We start from the raw sequence: 17395 nt of genomic DNA, 5'->3' as shown, positions 1-17395 counted from the left end.
CCCGGCCCTGGGTCACTGTCCATAAGACGTAGGAGCAGAATTAGGCCACTTGGCCCATCGAGTCTGCTCCGCCATTCAATCATGGCTGATATTTTCTCATCCCCATTCTCCTGCCTTCTCTCCATAACCCCTGATACCCTTATTAATCAAGAACCTATCTATCTCTGTCTTAAAGACACTCAGTGATTTGCCCTCCACAGCCTTCTGCGGCAAAGAGTTCCACAGATTCACCACCCTCTGGCTGAAAAAATCCCTCCTCATCTCTGTTTTAAAGGATCGTCCCTTTAATCTGAGATGGTTCTAGTTTTTAATTTGTCCGTGTGGAGTTTGCACATTCTCCCCGTGTCTGCGTGGGTTTCACCCCCACAGCCCAAAGATGTGCAAGATGAGTGGATTGGCCACGCTAAATTGCCCCTTAGTTGGAAAAAATAATTGGGTACTCTAAAATTATTTTTAAAAGGCCCTGGGCGAAATTCTCTGTTATCGGCGGAAAGTCCGCCGATCGGCGCAAAAAACGGCGCAAATCCCACTTGCGTCACGTCATAAAAATGGGACGATAGTCTCCGGCCCGAAATGGGCTAGCAGCGACGTAACGGGATCCGCGCCTGCGCAGTGGTTCACGCCGTGCAGCGTCATACGCGCTGCACGGCGTGACGGCTCATAAGGCCGCGCTGCTCCCCCCCAACCGACCGGAACACCCGACCGCAACACCCGACTGGATGGCTGGCCGCCGCTCAGCCCCGAGGTTCGAGTCACGCGATGTGGAGGCGCTCCTGGACGCGGTGGAGCAGAGGAGGGACGCCCTGTATCCCGGGCACGGCCGCAGAGTTGCCCCACGTCACAGCCGGCGTCTGTGGAGGGAAGTGGCAGAGGCCGTCACCGCTGTGGCCCTGACACCACGGACAGGCACCCAGTGCCACAAGAAGGTGAACGACCTCGTCAGAGCAGGCAGGGTGAGCCTCCCCCATATCCCCCCTCCCCATATCCCCCCTCCCCCATATCCCCCATATCCCCCCTCCCCCATATCCCCCCTCCCCCATAGCCCCCCTCCCCCATAGCCCCCCTCCCCCATATCCCCCCTCCCCCATATCCCCCCTCCCCATATCCCCCCTCCCCCATATCCCCCCCTCCCCCATATCACCCCTCCCCCATATCCCCCCTCCCCCATATCCCCCCTCCCCCATATCCCCCCATATCCCCCCTCCCCCATATCCCCCCTCCCCATATCCCCCCTCCCCCATATCCCCCCTCCCCCATATCCCCCCTCCCCCATATCCCCCATATCCCCCCTCCCCCATATCCCCCATATCCCCAAGTGAATCCAGCCCTAACCTTAACCTCTGCAATGCACGCGCAACCGATGGTGTGCAATCATATACCTGCCTAACACTGTTGCCTTTTACCCCTGCCACCCCCCCCCCCCCCACAGGAGAAGCGCGCACACAACAATAGGGAGCATGTGAGGACTGGAGGAGGGCCCGCTGATGAGAGGCCACTGACCGTACACGAGGAAAGGGCCCTGGAACTGGCTGGTGGACCTGAGGACCGGGAGGTTGCTGATGCCGAGGTTGGGGGCCCACGAGCAAGTGAGCCACCAACAGCCCGTCCCCATATCCCCCATCCCCTATATCCCCCTCCCCCGTATCACCTGATCACTGCCTGATGTCTAACCATGCATGCTTCATTGTGTATCGCAGGACCAAACGTCCAGGCACCCATCCCCGCAGATGCAGACCGCCCGCAGGATGCCCCTCGGAGACCACAGGAGACGGAGAGACCCGCACCCTCCAGGATGCGATGCCCGCAGGATGCCCCTTGCACACCACGGGAGACGGAGAGACCTGGAGCAACAGGGAGACGACACCCCCGTCACGTGCGGGAGCGACTACCCAGCGATGAGGGGGGCAGCCACAGGCCCCCGTCACATCCGAGCCAGGACACCACTACCCAGGACACCACTATCCAGGACAGCCCTACCCGGGACAGCACTACCCAGGACACCCCTACCCGGGACAGCACTACCCGGGACAGTACTACCCAGGACACCCCTACCCGGGACAGCACTACCCGGGACAGCACTACCCAGGACACCTCTACCCGGGAAGACAAAATACCGGACAGTGACTCAGAGTGGATGGGTGGAGACGAACCCCCACCCCAAAGTGCCATGGACTCAGAGTGGGACGAAGAGCACGACACAACGCCACTGCTGTCACCAACACCCTCCACCATCGCAGAAACACTCACCACGGTTGGGCACTTTAGTGATGAGGCGTCTGGTACACCCACTGGTGCGCACAACACAGCCGTCCCGGTACAGCAGGTGGAGGTAGGAGCAGCAGAGGGACCGGGCGGTCGGAGGGCAGCCCAGGCCAAGCGAACATCTGCCGCCCAGATGGATCCCGGGTTCCTGCAGTTACCACACCCACACATAGATCCGATGCAACCACCGACACGGAGACGAGCGAATAGGGTGACGGGAGGCTTGCGGCGGCTGCGGTCGCAGGTGGAGGAGTCCACCCACGTCCAGGAGCTGGGAGTGGTCCCGGTCATGCGTGCCACCCAGGCTGACACCGCACGGGTGGCGTCCGCGGTGGAGGCAATGGGTGTGACGGTGTCAGACATGGGGAACGGTTTGCGAGGCCTGGGGCCTTCCGTGCAGGCGGCGTCTGTGGCCCAGGAAATGGCTGCCCTCTCACAGGAGGCCATGAGCCAGTGCCAGCGCCAGGTGGCAGAGGCGCTCAACGCCATAGCCCAGTCTCAGCAGGCCATGGCCCAGTCTCAGCAGGCCATAGCCCAGTCTCTGCAGGCCATGGCCCAGTCTCTGCAGGCCATGGCCCAGTCTCTGCAGGCCATGGCCCAGTCTCAGCAGGCCATGGCCCAGTCTCTGCAGGCCATGGCCCAGTCTCAGCAGGCCATCGCTGAGGGCATCGGCGCCAGTGGCCATGTGCGAGCCGGCGTCGCACTGTCACAGACAGGGTTTGATAACACCCTGGGCTCCATGGCTGCAAACCTGCAGACCCCTGTCGATACCAGCACGGGCCTCCAGGACTGGCAGCGCCAGATGTCGGGGGGGCGTCGGATGGCCAGTCCGTTCGCATCCCCCACCCATGTAGAGGCCTGGGGGCCATCGGGCACGCCGAGGGAGGAGGAGGTGGTGTGGTCCGTCCCGGCTCCCTCTGTAGGGGAGGTCCCGGTACACCGCAACACCTCGGACTCCCCCCCTTCCGTCCCAGGTGCATTGGGTGGGCAACGGGCAGGACAGGCTGGCAGCTCGCCATCCCAGTCGCCCGGGCCGCAGCCTGGCCAATCTAGGCCAGGCCGCCCCAGGAAACGGCCGCCAAAGGGATCCAGTGTCAGAGGGCAGGAATCACAGGAGTCCACCTCCAGTTCTGCTGTACCGTCTGGGGAACCACGTAGACGTAGTCAAAGGGCCCGTAAGGCCAAACAATTAGACACTGAGTAAGTTGGCACGGGTGCAGGGCACAGATGAGTTTTAGGGGCTAGGGCACGTGCATGAACTCCTTTGGTTATTAAAGTCAATGTTACACCTACCGAAGCTGCCTTTGTGCTCTGTCCAAAGTGTGCGGGCGTGTCATGTACGTTGAGCGCAAGTGTGTGTGTGAGGGGTGGTCTTACCTCAGCCCCAGGTGAGTCTGCCCCCTTCCCCCTGGGCCGCCATCAACATCCCCCGGGCAGAGGACGGGACCGTGCACTGCAGTGTCACAGCCGCATGCAGGGATGGTCCGGGTGGATGGTGGTACTGTGGCCATGGGTCAGACATAGTCCAACGATGTAGAGCCAGGAGCTCATCGCAGGGCGGGTTGTCATCATCCTCCATGGCCTGCGATAGACACGCGTCCACCCGCAACTGTGTGAGCCCAGCCCGTTGTGCCGCAGGTGGATCGGCAATTGGGGGAGGGGGGGTGGTGTGCATGCGGGTGGGGTGTGTGGGGTTGGGGAGGGGGGTGAGGGTGCTGGGTGGGTGGATGGGTGGGGGGTGTGGGTGGTCGGCTGTTGCCATGGTGTGCGGTCTGTGGCCATACTACTCGATTCCCACGCCCATCTAGTCAGTGAAGCGGGCGGCTATCAGTCTGTCCCGTGCCCGCTGGGCCAGCCGGTAACGGTGGACAGCCACCCGCCTGTGTCTACCCCGTCTGCCCTGACCATTGCCCCCATCCCCCTCATCTGGGGAGGACTGTGCCTCTTCCTGCTGCTCCTCCACTCCGCCCTCCTCTGCCTGCGGCACATTGCCCCTCTGCTGGGCTATGTTGTGCAGGACGCAGCACACCACAATGATGCGGCCGACCCTATCTGACCGATACTGGAGGGCGCCCCCAGAGAGGCCCAGGCACCTGAAACGCATCTTCAGCACGCCAAAGCACCTCTCGATCACTCCCCTTGTCGCTACATGGGCATCATTGTAGCGGTTCTCCGCCTCATTGCGTGGCCTCCGTATAGGCGTCATCAGCCACGATCGCAATGGGTAGCCCCTGTCGCCCAGCAACCAGCCCCTCAGCCGGGGATGGCGTCCCTCGTACATGCCGGGGATGGATGACCGCGACAACATGAATGAGTCGTGTACACTGCCTGGGTGACGGGCGCAGACGTGCAGGATCATCATGCGGTGGTCGCAGACCACCTGTACGTTCATCGAATAGGTCCCCTTCCTATTAGTGAACACGGCCCTGTTATCTGCAGGTGGCCGCACGGCGACGTGCATCCCATCGATCGCGCCCTGGACCATGGGGAACCCGGCCACGGCAGAGAAGCCCACGGCCCGGGCATCTTGGCTGGCCCGGTCCACGGGGAAGCGGATGTAGCGGTGCGCCATGGCATATAGGGCATCTGTCACTGCCCGGATGCACCGGTGCACCGATGTCTGCGATATGCCGGACAGGTCCCCACTCGGTGCCTGGAATGACCCCGTTGCATAAAAGTTCAGGGCCACCGTAACCTTGACGGACACGGGGAGAGGGTGACCCCTGCCAGTGCCACTTGGTGACAGGTGTGCCAGCAGGTGGCAGATGTGTGCCACGGTTTCCCGGCTCATCCGTAGTCTCCTCCTGCATTCCCGGTCCGTGAGGTCCTGGTATGACTGCCGGGGCCGGTACACACGGGGCGCCCTCGGGTGCCTCCGTTGCCGAGGGGCCGCGACGTCCTCCTCCCCCTCCTCGTCCTGTCGGTCAGGTGTCCCTCCAGCCTGGGCGGCTGCCGCCTGCCCCTCTGCGGCAGCCTGCGCCGCCTCTCTGGCACGCTCCTCCTCCTCCTCATCCAGGGCAACATAGACATGAGCGGCTGCCACCACGGCGGCCAACATCGCTGGATGGTCTGAAAACATGACGGCCTGGTGGGGGGGAGGGGAACGACGACATGTCATCATTGCCCATATCCCCTCCTCCTCCCAGCCAGGTGGCATGGACCGCATGGGTCCAACTGTTGGAGGCTGGCACCTGGCCAGGTGGACCAACTCATTTGCCCTCCCATCACCCTCCTCGGCACGGACCCCCTCCAACCCCCAACCTCCACCCCAGCACGGACCCCCTCCCCAACCTCCACCCCAGCACGGACCCCCCCAACCCCCAACCTCCACCCCGGCACGGACCCCCCCCCAACCCCCAACCTCCACCCCAGCACGGACCCCCTCCCCAACCTCCACCCCAGCACGGACCCCCCCCAACCTCCAACCTCCACGCCAGCACGGACCCCCCCCAACCCCCAACCTCCACCCCAGCACGGACCCCCCCAAACCCCCAACCTCCACCCCAGCACGGACCCCCCCCAACCCCCAACCTCCGCCCCAGCACGGACCCCCTCCCCAACCTCCACCCCGGCACGGACCCCCTCCCCAACCTCCACCCCGGCACGGACCCCCCCAACCCCCAACCTCCACCCCGGCACGGACCCCCTCCCCAACCTCCACCCCAGCACGGACCCCCCCCAACCCCCAACCTCCACCCCAGCACGGACCCCCCCCCAACCCCCAACCTCCACCCCAGCACGGACCCCCTCCCCAACCTCCACCCCGGCACGGACCCCTTCCCCAACCGCCACCCCGGCACGGACCCCCCCCAACCCCCAACCTCCACCCCAGCACGGACCCCCTCCCCAACCTCCACCCCGGCACGGACCCCCTCCCCAACCTCCACCCCAGCACGGAACCCCCACAACCCCCAACCTCCACCCCAGCACGGACGCCCTCCCGGCACTCCCCCGGAGCCCAGCCTACTCTAACCACCCCACCCCCACCCCCCCGCCGCACACACACACACACAAGCCGAGACACACCTCTCCTCACGCAATCAGTTTGCGGCCACGCCATTTCCTGCCCAGAGCCAACCCCCCAGGCCGTCACTCACCTCCTCGCTGGTCGGCGTGAGCCTGGAGCACCGGGTCACGCCGATGAAAAGGAGGTTTGATTCGCGTCGACGTGAACGGTCATCACGTCGACGGGACTTCGGCCCATCCGGAAGGGAGAATATCGGCTGGCCGAAAATCGGCTGCCTTGCGCAGACCCGTGACATTCTCCGCGGCAGCGGCGCCATTAACGCCCCGCCGACTTTTCTCCCTTCGGAGACTTCGGCGGGGGCGGGATTCACGGCGGCCAACGGCCATTCTCCGACCTGGCGGGCAGCACGGTAGCATTGTGGTTAGCACAATTGCTTCACAGCTCCAGGGTCCCAGGTTCGATTCCGGCTTGGGTCACTGTCTGTGCGGAGTCTGCACATCCTCCCCGTGTGTGCGTGGGTTTCCTCCGGGTGCTCCGGTTTCCTCCCACAGTCCAAAGATGTGCAGGTTAGGTGGATTGGCCATGATAAATTGCCCTTAGTGTCCAAAATTGCCCTTAGTGTTGGGTGGAGGTGTTGACCTTGGGTAGGGTGCTCTATCCAAGAGCCGGTGCAGACTCGATGGGCCGAATGGCCTCCTTCTGCACTGTAAATTCAATGATAATCTATGATTAATCTAGGACAAAGGTTCGGCACAACATCGTGGGCCGAAGGGCCTGTTCTGTGTTGTATTTTTCTATGTTCTATGTTCTATGTAATGACGCCCCCTGTTCGTGCAATGCTATTGCAGATTGCCAGTTTAAACGCCATTTTAAATAATTATCATTCGATGAATTGTGACATTTTAAAACTGCAGCTTGTACAAAAATTATTCTTATTGCCCGAAATTAAGAATCAATTTTCTGCCGAGACTCCCCAACTATTCCTGGAGTCATCCCCGCAAAATGTCCACACTTCAGGCTGTTTTCAAATCCGCACATGAATGGTTCCGGGGAAGCAGCCGACTCCAGTTTTACCTCCTTGAACACTTGGGTAGAGCAAGAAAATAACTTCAGCTAGGGTGGCACAGTGGGGCAGTGGTTATCACTGCTGCCTCCTGGCACCGAGAACCCGGGTTTGATCCCGGCCTGGTTCACTAAACCGTATGGAGTTTGCACATTCTCCCCCTGTCTGCGTGGATATCACCCCCCACACCCTAAAATGTGCAGCAGAGGTGGATTGGCCACGCTAAATTGCCCCTTAATTGGAAAAGAATAGTGACCTTGAAGCTATTTTTTTCCCCCGTAAATAATAAAGCATCTACTTCGGGGAGATGTTTGTGCAAAGAATTCACGATTCTCCTGAACAAGTGATAAATCTAACTGCTCTCGATGTTGGGAGATGTTAAAGGTATTCCAGATTGCAATTGGATAACTCCTCCGGGTGCCCCCGTTTCCTCTCATAACTCGCGAAAGATGTGCTGGTTAGGTAATTTAGACATTCTAACTTCTCCCTCCGTGTACCTGAACAGGTGCCGGAATGTGGCGACTGGAGGATTTTCACAGTAACTTCACTGCAGTGTTAATCTAAGCCTACATGTGACACTAAAGATTATTATTATCGCTGAGCCTCCTGCCAACGCAGGCAAAATGGCCACCAAAAACCATTAGGGAGTGCACACCTGGCCACGCATGCACAGTATCCCGTTGGCCAGAGATATGGGGCGGGATTTACCGGGCGTTTATGCAGGCAGAAAATTTGCGTCGCAAGCTGGCAGCGTTTCCCGGCAGCGAGGGGTGCCGGTCAACGGGAAATCCCGTTGGCAATGGCGGGACCAGTAGATCCCGCTGGCGGGCCACCTCCCGTGCTGAAAACCACGTGGCGGGGCGGTCGACAAATCCTGCCCACAGTGCCGGTTGGAAGCCGGCCAACCGGTGTGAGCCCTGCAGGCAGTCGGTGCGCAGCCGCCCGTCAATGATTCCGGGGGTCAGGACGGGGAGTGAAGGGGAGGCTTCTCCCTCATTCTGCAGCAAGGCCGCAATTCCCGTTTGTAGCTGCCGGCAAAGCAAATTTAAGGATCAACGGGGCAGGATGATGACGGAACATTGCCTTAATTGTGTACCAGCCCTCCCACAACTCTGAGATACGCTGCTATGACGAGAAGGTGCCTTCCCGAAAGATTGAGGAAAGAAAGACAAAGAAAGAGTTGAGGAAATAAAATGGTGTAAAGAAAACTGTGGTACCCCTGAATCTGCTGTTGGCATGGTAACATTTGCAATCCCAGGGTTGGTGATCACTGACTATCCACCCTGCTACACATCACCTCCTGTAAAGATTGCGACCAGACACACAATTGAGCATGCAAATGCAGCCGATTATTACTTTCATGTTTTACAGTCATTTGGCGGTGCAGAACTCGAATACTGCTGAAAAAAGAGACAGGTTGCCGAAGCTTTTTGCCTGGCACTCATCAGAAAAAATTCAAGAAAAGTTCAAGAACGCCAAATTTCAAACGATCACTGCACTTTATGCGACAGGAGGAAAGGGGCACTGGTTGGCTGGCAAGTCGACTCTGATTGATCGAGGCGCTGCCGCAAAGAAAACAACGGGGAACTACAGGATCCCCAAGTTGCTAGGTAATTCAAAAAAAGCTACAAGGCCTGAACGTGTTCCTTTTGTTTGCAGAGAACGGATCCCGGTCTGTGAAGGCATGCTGTTTCTAGTGGGATAACTGAACCATATTATGCGCTCAACTGAATCTCAAGCTGTTGCACGTGCACAAATAGCTAGAAAAATTGTTGCGATCATTTAAAATTTCACATTCTTGCATTAATCCTGATAAGTGCGCAATGATAAACCTTGGAAACCTGTCCCTCTTTTCAGCTATGACAATATATATTTGCATTTTTGTCATGTTGGGTCACTGTCTGTGTGGAGTTTGCACGTTCTCCCCGTGTTTGCGTGGGTTTCGTCCCCACAACCCAAAAATGTGCAGGGTAGGTGGATTGGTCACGCTAAATTGCCCCTTAATTGTAAAAAATTAATTGGGTACTCTAAATTTATTAATAAAAAAGAAGAAGGAGGTTGTCAAAGTGGTGCAAGTATTTAATGCTCTTTCTTGAATACTATTCCCCATCTGAGCCACAAAAAGGCAGACAGAGCCATGGGTTAATGGCTTCAGATAAGACCTTGTCTAAAGAATGGGATCTGTGTGTCTTTCGAGAGCATTTGTTCAAATTCTGATCCAAGTCCCAAGCACACTGCTTCTTGAGACAAGGGGGGGGGGGATATTCCACACACCCCCACGGCATGTTTCTGGGTGATGGGAATGACCCGCTAGCCAATCGTGTGAAAAATGAATGAAAATCGCTTATTGGTACAAGTAGGCTTCAAATGAAGTTACTGTGAAAAGCCCCTAGTCGCCACATTCCGGAGCCTGTTCGGGGAGGCTGGTACGGGAATTGAACCGCGCTGCTGGCCTGCCTTGGTCTGCTTTAAAAGCCAGCGATTTAGCCCTGTTCTAAACCAGCCCCTATGTCAATGGGTTTTCTCAATGAATCCACCCCCCCACTGCCATCAGGAAACCCGTGGCAGGGGGGAAGGGGGTTGCCGTCTGCGGGACTGGAGCTTCTCGATGGCAGGAACAGATCGAAAATCCCTCCCAAAGTTTCAGTCTGGAGCAGAGGAAAATCCTCAACGGGAGTCTTCATCAGGGGCCCACCAGGCATTGGGACACCATTGCCCAGCTCCTCATTTGTTTGTGGGCAGTTGCCCAGCGAGAGTTTGAGGGGAGGGAAATGAAGACCGGCAATGGGCGACACGGTGGCACAGTGGTTACCACTGCTGCCTCACAGCGCCAGAGACCAAGGTTCGATTCCTGCCTTGGGCGACTGTCTTTGCAAAGTTTGCACTTTCTCCCCGTGTCAATGTGGAGTTCCTCCGGGTGCTCCGGTTTCTTCCCACAGTCCGAAGATGTGCAAGTCAGGTGGATTGGCCACGCTAAATTGCTCTTTAGTCTGGTCTAGGTGGGGTGCTCGTTCGGAGGGTTGGTGCAGGCTCGATGGGCCGAATGGCCCCCTTCTGCACTGTAGGAATTCTATGGTTTTATGATGAGGATGAAGAAGTCACACAAGGGATGACCGGCGACAGTCAGTGAAGTCCAGAAGGCGAGGCTGCCATGTTAATCTCACAACTGGGATGTAAGGTGGAGCCTGGGGCAGCTCAGCATTTCCTTGCCAATCCAGAGGAGAACTAGCGCCAGGTAACCTCACCCCAATGGCGTTTTCAGAATTACCCTCAGTGGGTATCCCCGGCTGCCCAACATAAGTAGCTGGCTGGGCGGCGGCACAGTGGTTAGCACTGCTGCCTCACCAATGTATGTAATGGGACCCACACCCCCCCGCCCCCCTCTCCCACCTCCCCATCCACATTTATTAATAAGGCTCCTGTCAGAAGTTGTCAAAACAGCAACATTAGAGTGGAAAAAAAATCAGCGGGAGCAGAGAGAGAAATGATAGAAATTGTAGAAAAGTTACAGCACAGAAGGAGGCCATTTGGCCTATCTTGTTTATGCCAGCCCATAGGACACCCAGGTGCCCTTTGTCATCCCACCTTCCTGCACCCGATACATCGCCCTGTAGCTTACAGCACTTAAGATGCAGTTCCAGGTAATTCTTAAAAGAATTTCGGATCTCTGCCTCCACCACCAGACACCCACTCCCCTCTGCGTAAAAAAGTTCTTCCTTATGTCCCGTCTACACCTTCTGCCTCTTATCTTGAATCTATGTCCCCTGCTTCTAGAATTCTCCGCAAGGGAAGCAACTTTATCCTGCCAACACTATCTCTTCCCCTGATAATTTTGTGCACCTCAATTAAGTCACCCCTCCGCCTTCTTTGTTCAAGGATAATAACCCCAAGCCGTAGGTATTCTGTGTTCTTGCAAATTCCAGGCTAAGAAAATCTCCCCGACCCCAATCCCCATGCTTCGTTTTCAATGATTTAACATATGTCAGCGTTGTATGACCAGCACGACAAATTGCCAGGGTTAAAAATATTTATATATCTATAAATGGAGCTGTATAAAACTTTGGTGAGGCCACAGCTGGAGTACCGTGTGCAGTTCTGGTCACCACATTATAGGAAGGATGTGATTGCACTGGAGGGGTTGCAGAGGAGATTTACCAGAATGTTGCCTGGGATGGAACGCTTAAGTTATGAAGAGAGGTTGGATAGGCTTGGGTTGTTTTCGCTGGAGCAGAGAAGACTGAGGGGCGACCTGATTAAGGTGGACAAGGTTATGAGGGGCATGGACAGGGTGGATAGGGAGCAGCTGTTCTCCTTAGTTGAAGGGTCAGTCACGAGGGGACACAAGTTCAAGATGAGGGGCAGGAGGTTTATGAGGGGATTTGAGGAAAAGCTTTCTTACCCAAAAGGTGGCGACAGTCTGGAACGCGCTGCCTGGGAGGGGGGTAGAGGCGGGTTGCCTCACATCCTTTAAAAAGTACCTGGATGAGCACTTGGCAGGTCAGAACATTCCAGGCTCTGGGCCAAGTGTTGGCCAATGGGATTAGGCAGGCAGGTCAGGTGTTTTTCATGTGTTGGTGCAGACTCGATGGGCTGAAGGGCCTCTTCTGCGCTGTATTATTCTGTGATTATAGCGGAGTATTTGTGAATTTTACTTCACAAAAAAAAGCGGTGTACCACAGGGATCAGTGCTGGGTCCTCTGCTATTTGTGATTTTTATCAATGACTTGCAGGAGGGGGCTGAAGGGTGGGTCAGTAAATTTGCTGATGACACCAAGATTGGTGGAGTAGTGGATGAGGTGGAGGGCTGTTTCAGGCTGCAAAGAGTCACTGATAGGATGCAGAGCTGGGCCGAAAAATGGCAGATGGAGTTTAACCCTGATAAGTGCGAGGTGATTCATTTTGGTAGAAAAAATTTGAATGCGGATTACAGGGTCAACGGCAGGGTTCTGAGGAATGTGGAGGAACAGAGAGATCTTAGGGTTCATGTCCACAGATTTCTGAAGGTTGCCACTCAAGTGGATAGAGCCGTGAAGAAGGCTTGTAGTGTGTTAGCGTTTATTAACAGGGGGCTTGAGTTTAAGAACCGTGGGGTTATGCTGCAACTATACATGACCCTGGTGAGACCACATTTGGAGTATTGCGTGCAGTTCTGGTCACCTCATTATAGGAAGGATGTGGAAGCATTGGAAAGGGTGCAAAGGAGATTTACCAGGATGCTGCCTGGTTTGCAGGATAGGTCTTATGAGGAAAGGTTGAGGGAGCTAGGGCTTTTCTCTTTGGAGCGGAGGAGGTTGAGAGGCGACTTAATAGAGGTTTATAAGATAATGAGGGGGATAGATAGAGTGGACGTTCAGAGACAATTTCCTCGGGTGGATGTAGCTGTTACAAGGGGGCATAACTATAAGATTCATGATGGGAGATATAGGAGGGATGCCCGAGGTAGGTTCTTTACTCAGAGAGTGGTTAGGGTGTGGAATGGACCGCCTGCTGTGATAGTGGAGTCGGACACAACATCGAGGGCCGAAGGGCCTGTTCTGTGCTGTACGGTTCTATGTTCTATGTTCTAAATGTATTTTTCTCCTCCCACAACAAGGGGGGCGGGTGGGGGGGAATAAATACATTTCCCTCTTGAACAGGAACACGGGTCAATAGGGGAGCAGCCATGTAAACAGGCTGACGCTATTCTTCTTAAAGTCCTGTGCCTGACGGCAGTTCTTCAGTAACCCTTGTGGATCAGGGCAATGTGCTGTGATTTTGCCGTGAGTAGCACTAGGAGGGCAGGGCCTGATTCTGCCTCAGCTGGAAGGGGGATGGAACTGCGTGCTGTTAGCGTTAATCTGATCCACATGCTCACTGTCCAGGCAACTGAGCTAACAGCTCCCCCCGCCACACCTCCCCACCGCCCCCCCCCACCCCCCCCCCCCCCCCCCACACCCACTCCCCCTCACACCCACTCCCCCTCACCCACCTCCGCTTTGAAACTCTATAAATCATGAACAACAATATTTGTTAGAAATAGTAATAAGTGCTTAGGTTGGGCAGTGTCTATTTTTCTTCAAAGAAAGGCATGTTCTGGTTCACCAATGTTCGCAGCGATTTCCTTCGCGATATGTTCCGAAGATTTATTATCTGCACGCATGGTTACTTTACCTTTACTGAGGGTGAGGGCTGCAAACAAGAATGCGGAGATGGTTTTTAACATCAGTAAGAACCTGACAACAGTGAAAGCATCTTAAAGTGCCCCTCACAGCATTTAGCTCATCTGTATTCACAACCATAATGGTGTGCGATGAAGCCAGGCATCAGATCACTATCATCTGGGGGAAAAAAGTGCTTTGATGAAGAAGGAGGCCAGGAAGATACAGATTAATATCTTCACATTTCCTCTCAGCACTTTTTTTCCCTCTCAGCTCTGCTGCTGACTGCCCACCATTATAACATCAGTTTCCCCGAGCTGCTGTGAAAGCAGTCCCAGGGAGCAGGTTCGTTTTAATACTTTTACAACTGAGCAAACTATAAGCTCAGGCCAGATGGGCCTCATTCCCAAAACATCATTCATCATGTTGCAAGTCTATCCCTCACCCCCTCCATTTAAACGGGGGCCAAGTGTGTGGGACATTTGCGAAATCAAAGGTCTGCGTGATCGAGCATTAAATCCGGTGTAATACCCCGCATGGGGCTTACAGGGTGGGAATGACTCTCTCCCCCCCATGGTTCTCGGGGCGTACGAGCTCCCTCTGCTGGGCACCGGGGGATCTCCATTCAGCTACGGCCAGTAAGGCACCGACCAAAGAGAGAGCTGGTAGGGAATCCACCGGGCGTTGTAGATAACGTAATCGTAAATAAATCAAGTTGTTATTCTTACTTAGTGCGGATTCCCCGTGTCCTTATGGAGCAGCTAGCATTGCTGCCGCACGGCGCCAAGGACCCGGGTTCGATCCCAGCCCCGGGTCACTGTCCGTGTAGAGCAGTGTTTATCAAACTTTTTTTCCAGGGACCCATTTTTACCAACCGGTCAACCTTCGCGACCCACGCCGGCCGACCTTTGCGGCCTACGCTGGCCGACCTTCGCGGCTCACCCCGGCCGACCTTTGCGGCCCACGCCGGCCGACCTTTGCGGCCCACGCCGGCTGACCTTTGCGGCCCACGCCGGCCGACCTTCGCGGCCCACGCCGGCCGACCTTGGCGGCTCACCCCAGCCGACCTTCGCGGCCCACGCCGGCCGACCTTTGCGGCCCACGCCGGCCGACCTTCGCGGCCCACGCCAGCCGACCTTCGCGACCCACGCCGGCCGACCTTTGCGGCCCACGCCGGCCGACCTTTGCAGCCCATGCCGGCCGACCTTCGCGACCCACGCCGGCCGACCTTCGCGACCCACGCCGGCCGACCTTCGCGACCCACGCCAGCCGACCTTTGCGGCTCACCCCAGCCGACCTTCGCGGCCCACGCCGGCCGACCTTTGCGGCCCATGCCGGCCGGCCTTCGCGGCCCATGCCGGCCTACCTTTGCGGCCCATGCCGGCCGACCTTTGCAGCCCACGCCGGCCGACCTTTGCGGCCCATGCCGGCCGGCCTTCGCGGCCCATGCCGGCCTACCTTTGCGGCCCATGCCGGCCGACCTTTGCAGCCCATGCCGGCCGACCTTTGCAGCCCATGCCGGCCGACCTTCGCGGCTCACCCCGGCCGACCTTTGCGGCCTACGCCGGCCGACCTTTGCGGCCCACGCCGGCCGACCTTCGCGGCTCACCCCGGCCGACCTTCGCGGCTCACCCCGGCCGACCTTCGCGGCCCACGCCGGCCGACTTTTGCGGCCCACGCCAGCCGACCTTTGCGGCCCACGCTGGCCGACCTTAGCGGCCCATGCCGGCCGACCTTTGCGGCTCACCCCGGCCGACCTTCGCGGCCCACGCCGGCCGACCTTTGCGGCCCACGCCAGCCGACCTTTGCGGCCCACGCCGGCCGACCTTCGCGGCCCACGCCGGTTGACCTGCGTGACCCACGCCGGCCGACCTTTGCAGCCCATGCCGGCCGACCTTTCCGGCCCACGCCGGTTGACCTGCGTGACCCACGCCGGCCGACCTTTGCAGCCCATGCCGGCCGACCTTTGCGACCCACGCGGGTTGACCTTTGCGACCCACGCCGGCCGACCTTTGCGACCCACGCGGGTTGACCTTTGCGACCCACGCCGGCTGACCTGCGCGACCCACCATTTTTTCTTACCTTGTTTGTTGCTGACAAAAATGGAGGAAATGGTTTTGGGTCCCTTTGGCCCCAATGGTCCCTTTGGCCCCCCCGAACTTGTAAAAAAAAAGACTGCGACCGTATAAATAAATGCGGCCGCACTGCGCATGTGTGCCCGATCATCGGTGCACATGCGCATTTTGCGCATGCGCACCGATGATCGGGCACATATGCGCAGTGCGGCCAAATTTCTTCTCTATGCTCCTGGCCATTTTGAAGGACGCTTGCAGCCGGCATAGTTAAAAGCCGGCTGTTGCGCGCGGGTTTGCGCGATCGGGAGCGCGGCGACGGACTGCTCCGCGACCCACCTGCGGGTCGTGCCCCCGAGTTTGACAATGCCTGGTGTAGAGTTGGCACATTCTCCCCGTGTTTGCGTGGGTTTCACCCCCACAACCCAAAGCGGTGCAGGGCAGGTGGACCGGCCACGCTAAATTGCCCCTTAATTGGAAAAAAATAATTGGGGATTCTAAATTTGAAAAAAAATCTGGGACGGACCAAACCGGGCTGAATGGCCTGTTTGAACGCAGTGAATGCGATGACACAGAGAAAGTATCCGTACCTGATAAAAACTATTGGCTACAAAGGAATCCCACTTTCCGTCATCAATCTCAAGTCGCAGTACCTCAGCGCATCAGCAGTATTTTGTTCCATTCAAAAATGCACTGAGCGGCCATAACACAGAACCTTCTGGAAGAACGATCCATTTGCTATTAAGTTGCGAAGCAATTGGATTATCTGGTTGCTCGTTTCCCACGACAGCGTAGACGAACTGCCCGCGTCGCTATTTTTAAAATATAAAAATAAGCACTTTGTTTTGACTCCTGCGGTCGGTTGGGTTGGGGTTTTAAGCTGAAGAACCACGCTTTGTGCAAGATTGTAACTCTTAAAACGGTCCTCTCAACTCAGGCCACTTCTTCGATCACAAAATAGGATCTGCAACCTGGAAAGAGGGCAAGGTATTTCCTTACAACGAGCGAGATAGGAACCATTTTCACACGTCATTAACATTGATAGAGAAACATAGAAAATAGGAGCAGGTGGAGGCCATTCGGCCCTTCGAGCCTGTTCCGCCATTCATTCTGACCAAGGCTGATCATCCAACTCAGTAACCTGTTCCCACATTTCCCCCGTATCCTTTGATCTTTTAGCCTCAAGAGCTATATCTGACTCCTTCTTTAAAACATACAGGGCTGGATTCTCCCAACGGGAGTCTAAGTGCCGAAGCCGGAGTAAAAACCGGAGTGTTTTACTCCGGCGTCAGCGCCCATTCCCAGACCCGTATTCTGGGGCCTCCGTGGGACTGGCAGGGGCGTGGTGCGATTTGCGGGGGCGGGGCCTCGGCGCGGCGTCGGAGACCCGGCGCCGTGTTAAAGACGCAGCGCCTTCGGTCCCGCGCATGCGCAGTTGGGCCACGCCCTCCTGCGCATGCGCGGGGAACTTCTTAGGCGCGCCGGCCCCGACCCAACATGGGGTCGGTGTTAAGGGGCCGGTCGCGCCGGTAAGTACTCCCGGGAGGGGGAGGACAGGCCGGCCCACCGATTGGTGGGCCCCGATCATGGGCCAGACACCATCGGAGGCCCCCCCCCACCCCCCGGGTGAAGGAGCCCCCACCCCCTACCCCCAAACTGGCCGCCCCCGCGCGTTCCCGCAGAGTTCCTGCCGGCAGCGACCAGGGGTGAACGGCGGAGGGACTCTGTCGTGTCGGAGCGGCCGCTCGGCCCGGAGAATCGGCGGCCCCGCCGATTCCAGCGGCTCGTGGTCGGCACCGCGCCAAACGCGCCGGCACAAATGGCGCCGATTCTCCGCACCTCAGAGAATCGCACGCCGGCGTCGAGGCGTCGTAGCGCGGTTGCTCCGATTCTC

This window comes from Scyliorhinus torazame, chromosome 30 (genome assembly GCF_047496885.1).
Source record: "Scyliorhinus torazame isolate Kashiwa2021f chromosome 30, sScyTor2.1, whole genome shotgun sequence".
Lineage (NCBI taxonomy): Eukaryota > Metazoa > Chordata > Chondrichthyes > Carcharhiniformes > Scyliorhinidae > Scyliorhinus > Scyliorhinus torazame.
The sequence above is the reverse complement of the archived record's forward strand: the minus strand, read 5'-3'. Positions refer to the sequence as shown.